This window comes from Schistocerca cancellata, chromosome 1, assembly GCF_023864275.1.
Source record: "Schistocerca cancellata isolate TAMUIC-IGC-003103 chromosome 1, iqSchCanc2.1, whole genome shotgun sequence".
NCBI lineage: Eukaryota > Metazoa > Arthropoda > Insecta > Orthoptera > Acrididae > Schistocerca > Schistocerca cancellata.
In genome coordinates this window covers 347,410,710-347,417,703 of record NC_064626.1, presented here as the reverse complement: position 1 = coordinate 347,417,703, position 6,994 = coordinate 347,410,710, and positions in this window count along the sequence as shown.

The window sequence follows — 6,994 nt, the reverse complement described above, 5'->3', positions numbered from 1 at the left end:
GGTCCCAGACCGAGAAAACATGAAGAGAGGGCCCCACTGCAACCAAACTGCCCCTGCTCCAGGAGTAAAGCAAATCCTTATATCTGAAAATAAAAACTACTTTTACGGAGTAAACTGAGGACCAGTTCAAGCATCCGTGAATCGTCTACTAATACTAAAATTAAGGAATTTTGAAGACTATACTTAGTAGGCCTACGAAGTGCCAAAAGAAGGGGACCTTCCACCAATATATGGGATCCCGTCAGTCTGACTCTTCAACCATATTGTGGGAGTTCTTGATGCAACAATTTACCAACAGAATGAGATTTTCACTCTGCAGCGGAGTGTGCGCTGATATGAAACTTCCTGGCAGATTAAAACTGTGTGCCCGACCGAGACTCGAACTCGTGAGTGCTGTGAGTACCGGGCGTGAGTCGTGCTTCGGTAGCTCAGATGGTAGAGCACTTGCCCGCGAAAGGCAAAGGTCCCGAGTTCGAGTCTCGGTCGGGCACACAGTTTTAATCTGCCAGGAAGTTTCATATCAGCGCACACTCCGCTGCAGAGTGAAAATCTCATTCTGGAAACATCCCCCAGGCTGTGGCTAAGCCATGTCTCCGCAATATCCTTTCTTTCAGGAGTGCTAGTTCTGCAAGGTTCGCAGGAGAGCTTCTGTAAAGTTTGGAAGGTAGGAGACGAGGTACTGGCAGAAGTAAGGCTGTGAGTACCGGGCGTGAGTCGTGCTTCGGTAGCTCAGATGGTAGAGCACACAGTTTTAATCTGCCAGGAAGTTTCAATTTACCAACAGCCGTATCTATTGTAGAAATTTATTTTTTTAATTTTTATGAACTTCTATGTGCTACCAGTTTCGGCATTATATTGATGCCATCTTCAGGCCCCACTCGTCATAGTCGTAAAATCGCTATACGCGGAAGGAGCCATATAACTGGATCCGTGTATCTATTCGTCCTGCAACAGCTCTTGGTGGCCAGTCTGTGTCGCCTTACGACTATGACGAGTGGGGCCTGAAGATGGCATCAATATAATGCCGAAGCTGGTAGCACATAGAAGTTCATAAAAAATTTCTACAATACATACGCCTGTTAGTAAATTATTGCATCAAGAAGTTCAGGCCAGCCGTCGTCCCACGATCCGTAATGGATCAACGAATATATTGTGGGACTGGTTCGTTACGCAAGAGGGAAACAATGGGTGAGCCTCGTATGACCAATGCGTAGACAGCATACGACAGTGGACTTCTTCCGAGAGAAGCGAAAGGAAAGAACGCCGAACTGCAGTAATCACCTTGATTGTGCGGAGTTTATTACTGAGAGCAATAGTGCACCAAATGTCATTTCACTTTTGGGCAAAGAGAGATTTGACGTAGATCCGCAGCTGGAATGACGAAAGGGAGGGGTTCTCTAGCTAAACAGTCCGCCAGTTCACTCCCTGGGGTACCCTCATGACTTGGGACCCAGAGAAAGACAACTGAGCAGGCGGCATAGCCGAGGGCCGAGAGAAGGTCATGGATAGCAGAAACCAAAGGGTGACGAGAGTATCTTCGCCCGATTGTCTGCAGGCTGCTCATTGAGTCGGTGCACATTAAAACACTATGGAGGGAGGCCTGAGTAACAAAATGCAGGGCCCAGTTAATGAGTAGCAGCTCTTCTGTGAACACACTACATGATCCTGGAAATAAACGATGTTCTAAGCCAGTAGGAGATGTGAAAGCATATCCCGCCTTACCTATCGTCTTAGAAATATTAGTGTAGAAGATGGCAGCATCCTGGAACTCTGCAAGGATGGAATGCATAAGACGCCAGAAGACCATAGCGGCGACAGAGACCTTACGACGTTGGAATATGTCGGTCCTAATCCATGGTCTAAACAGCATCCAATGGGGAATTGGGATGTGTGTGTGTGTGGGGGGGGGGGGGGGAGGGAGGGAGGGAATACACAGGGCACATTCCAGTAAAGAGACATTCCAACCGGCAATCCCATCTGCGGGCGGTTATCGGGAGGGAGACATCACTCATTTGTCAGGAGGAATTTGGTCAGGGAATCGGCGAATGGCGATTGGTAATTGTGTAAGAAACAAGGAGTTGATTCCATCATATTTGCAGAGGGGCATCCCCCCTTCTACGAGGAGACTGTTAACGGGACTAGTGTGAAAGGCACCAATAGCTAGACGCACCCCTAAGGGTGAACAGGTTCAAGCATTTTCAGAGTGGAAAGAGCCGCTGAGCTATAAACCTGATTGCCATAATCTAGTCTGGACATGACAAGAGCACAGTAAAGATGGAGAAGAGATGCACGGTCTGCTCCCCAAGATGTTTGGGCCAGGAGACGGAGAGCATTCTGCTTCCGCATGCATTTAGTCTTTAGGTAGGAAATATGGGGCTGCCACATCAACTTCTGATCAAACATAAGACCCGAGAAATGGGACTGTGTTACAATGTCTACGAGTTAATCGCCTAAATAAATTTCTGGATCGGGGTGTACTGTGGGTCGGCGACTAAAATGTATAACCCGCGTTTTGGAGGGAGAAAACTGGAAGCCAGAGGAGACGGCCCACGCAGAGGACCGTCGGATGGCGCTTTGGAGCCGGCGCTCAGCACATGCTACTAAGTGGAAGCTGCACCAGACGCAAAAACCTTGTGGGATACCATTCTCCTGAATATGAGAGGCGCTGAGTGAAGTGGCAATTCGAAACTGGAAAAGCTGGTGGGATAAAAACTTCTGGATAAAAGTCGGAAGGGAACCACGAAAGCGCCAGTCATGGAGGGTAACTAAAATGTGATGGCACCAAGCTATATCATATGCCCTATGTAGGTCAAAGACGACACGGTTCGGGCGGGTAATAAAAGCCTGTCGGATTGCTGTTTCCAATCTGGGTAAAGGGTAAGTTGGAGATCGTCCTTCACAGAAGCTACACTGATACGGGGACAAAAGGCCCTGAGATTCTAGTACCCAACTTAATCAGAAGCTAACCATCATCTCAAGCAATTTACAAAGTACATTCCTCAGGTTTATCGGGTGGTAGCTATCGAGAGACGTTGGGTTCTTCCCGGACTTAAAGACAGGGTAACTACACTGTCTCGCCATGGCGAGGGGAAGGCACCTGCAAGTCAAATGTGGTTGAAGATCCTGAGTAGGTATTACCTCTGGGTAACGTCCTAGTGTTGGATTATCTGGTTGTGGATCCAATCCGAGCCTTGGGCCATGTCATGTGAAGAGATAAGAGCCTGCAAGAATTCCCATTCAGTGAAGGGTTCACTATGGGGTTCAGCTTGAGGGGGGTTGAAACACAGAGGGTGGGGGTCTTCAACTTCGCGTTTCTGCCGAAGAAAGGTAGCACAACAGGAAGAGGATGCCAATGCTGTTGCACAGTGTGTCGCGTGGTGTTCTGCAAGGACCAATGGATCAATACACACAAAGCCTTGGACGATAAGACCCTCGACAGTTGATATTCCTGTCAATTTATCCATAAATGTAAATCATTTCAATTTTATCTTGTATCGTAACAACCTACGTTCTAATAAATAACATGGTCAGGTTATGACGGAACGTATTTAAGAAATGAGAGACGACGTGAAAGCAATCAGATCAAGTCAAATAATGAATAAATGAATGTTTCGAAACAGCTGCACGGAGAAAGCTGCGCAACACTGAGGTGTTACAAGTTCAAATGGCTCTGAGCACTATGCGACTTAACATCTGAGGTCATCAGTCGCCTAGAACTTAGAACTAATTAAACCTAACTAACCTAAGGACATCACACACATCCATGCCCGAGGCAGGATTCGAACCTGCGACCGTAGCGATCGCTCGCTTCCAGACTGTAGCGCCTAGAACCGCACGGCCACTCCGGCCGGCTGTTACACGTTCAAAATTTTTTTGAACCAATTCATTTTTCTCGAGATAATACTGTTTCCGAACTCAGTTGTGTTGCTTGTACTCGTAGATTAGAACGCCATCTATCGCGCAATGGGAAAAGCGTTACATACAAAATAAACGTATTTTTTCCCGACAGAATCCGAATCTTCAACACAAACAGGATGTTCCTATTTAAGATTTCAAACACTGGTATCGCCGGAGAGAATGTCTTGCGATATTTAACACTTATTTGTTCACTGTTTAATCCGATGTTTAGTTTGAGATCTTTCGTTGTCTCAAGATAAACTCATCACGTATATGTGCATTTTAGCGATTTCAGATTTTTATTAAAAATGCTATTGATGCTTTATTCCAAAGGATGTACTGTATTTATGTTTTTCAACTAGAGCTCAATTTATAGTTTAAGGGTAGCTTGGGAGCGAGAACAGTGAGTAAAAAAAATTCTGCGTTTCATTCTCCCTGTGATTCCGCGCCAGCAGGGATAAATTCAAGAGAGATTCCACCTTATGGAAGGTACCGGCTTTTTTTATCTAAACTAATTTGAGCACTTTTGTGCTATCTTCAGTGGTTTTTTATTGTTGAATGAAACTTATAATATGGAATATCTGAATTACTGCTTAAAGTAATTTGTATACATATAGAGGAGGGGTAAGTAGTCGTCAAACTATGTATTGGTTCACATATATAGTTGCCGACATGTTGCCTAACTGTAAAGGAAAGCAAACAGCGTCTTTCATAAGGCGGAATATCTCTCCACTTCATGAACTCATATACACTGACGTGCCACAAGTCAAAGATTACATCCTAATATCGTGTCGGACCTTCTTTGGCCTGGCGCAATGCAACAGCTCGACGTGGCATGAACTCAACAAATCGTTACAAGTCTCCTGTAGCAATATTGAGTCATGCTGCCCCTACAGCCCTCCATAACTGCATAAGTGTTGTCGGTGCAGGATTTTGTGCACGAACTGACCTCTCGATTATGTTCCATAAATGTTCGATGGGATTCCTGCGGGGCGATATGGGTGGCCACACCACTCGCTCGTATGACCAGAATGTTCTCCAAAGCAATCGCGAGCACTTGTGATCAGGTGAGCTTGCAAAGTGGTTTGTTGACAACCTGGGTCCAAGGCTTCGTGGAGTCTGTGTCACACTTCAACGAAACCATCAGCCCCTACCAACTGAAATCGGGACTCGTCTGACCAGACCATGGTTTTCCAGTCGTCTAGCGTCCAACTGAAATGGTCACGAGCCAAGGAGAGGCGCTGCTGGCGACATCGTGCTGATAACAAAGGTGCTCCCGTCAGTCGTTTGCTGAGATAGCCCAGTAACGCCAAATTCGCTGCACTCCCTTAACGGATACGTTCGTCGTACGTCCCACATTTATTTCTGCGGTTATTTCACGTAGTGTTCCTTGTCTATTAGTCTAGCTCTGACAACTCTACGCAAACGCCGCTGCTCCCGGTCGCTGTGTTGTCCATGGTGAAGGTAATGCTTGTGTTTTGGTATTCTCGACACAGTCTTGATCCACAATATTGGATTCCTAACGATTTTCGAAACAGAATGTCCCATGCATCTCGTTCCAACTACCATTCCGGGTTCAAAATCTGTTTATTCCCGTCGTGCGGCCATAATCACGTCTGCAACCTTTTCACACGAATAACCTCAATACAAATGACAGCGTCAATGCGCTGTCCTTTTATACCTTGTGTACGCGAACCTGCCGCCATTTTGTATACACGGATATCGCTATCCCGTGACTTTTGTCGCTTCAGTGTTTATTTCGGCTATTCTTGGAACGTACAGATGAACGTGGTTGGTGTAACAAATGAAGTAAAACAGACACAAATTCTTTGGAGTTGGACCATAGCGTTCCTGTAATCCTGATAGCAGGCGAGCAACGGGTTTCATGTATACGAAAGAAGGTAGCCAGCAGGGCAGGAACAGCGCGCCTGTCCCACTGCCGTCGCTGTAGGCTGTACCTTACCGGCACTGGAGCAGGAGCGTAGTTCCCTGCGTCCTGATTTCGAGCAACGCACGGAATTCTATTTCTGGACCAGCCGCGCCCACCCCCCTCGTCGCTGACGCGCCGGTGGGAGCTTCCAGAAGCCTGGTTCTCGACTGTCCCGAGTTTCCTCCCGGGAGGGCGCTCTGCTGCGCCACGCCGCGCCAGAAACTCGCCTCTTATCGAAATCTTTCCGGTTTCCGCGTCAGCCGCTCGAGTCCGCAAGACAGCCAGCCGCCGCTGATTTCGAGTAGCGGCAACTGCTCTCAAGTCTGAGCCGCTCCTACCGCTTCTTTCGAACCACACGTCAATCGCATAGTTGTACAACGACAGAAACTGCAAAGTTCAACAAACTATCCATAGTCCCAAGCACATGCACTGGCTTCCATTTTCTAAACTCTACTGCAGTTAGGAAACTTCATCGAAAGAAATTAAATTCCTGATACGTTCTACGGCTTTCAGGTTGAAAATTAATATTTTCGTCATTCTCGGTGATTTTCGTTTCATAGGCACGAGGTAGTGGCCCGCGGCGGAGAAATAAGCCTTGGCTCGAGGCGTAATGCCTATAAAACAAAAATCTCCGAGAAAGACGAAAATAAATTCTGCACTGCAAGATCTTCGTAGTTGTTTTTACTACAATGTGAAAATTATTTAAACCGACAAACTCTGGGAGGTTGCACAGGGCAGCAAAAGAAATATTTTTCTATAGTTATTAAAATCGATGGCGGGCGTATTCACTTTAATGATTGACTTGTTGCTGTAAGGGTTTCTGTTGCGCCGGTAGAGGGTATACTTCACTCTTTAATTGTAATGGCTGTTTCACATTCACATTTAGTTGTAAATCTCAACACAGCACAGTACTTGTTTACTAAGGGGTCGAAATACCTGGAGTACAATGATGTGCGTACTTCCACATCCACTAGGCACATTACTCGTGCTCGTCAAGTGAGGTTCTACATGAATGTGATGGTATGTGCTGATGGTGACAGTTTAATTGGGCCATATCTTCTACATAGGCCATTAAACGGCATTAAACGGAGTATAGTCAGGATTGCTGGATGACGTATCACTCGCTACAAGACAGCGCACGTGGGTCCAGAACGACGGGGCGCCCGC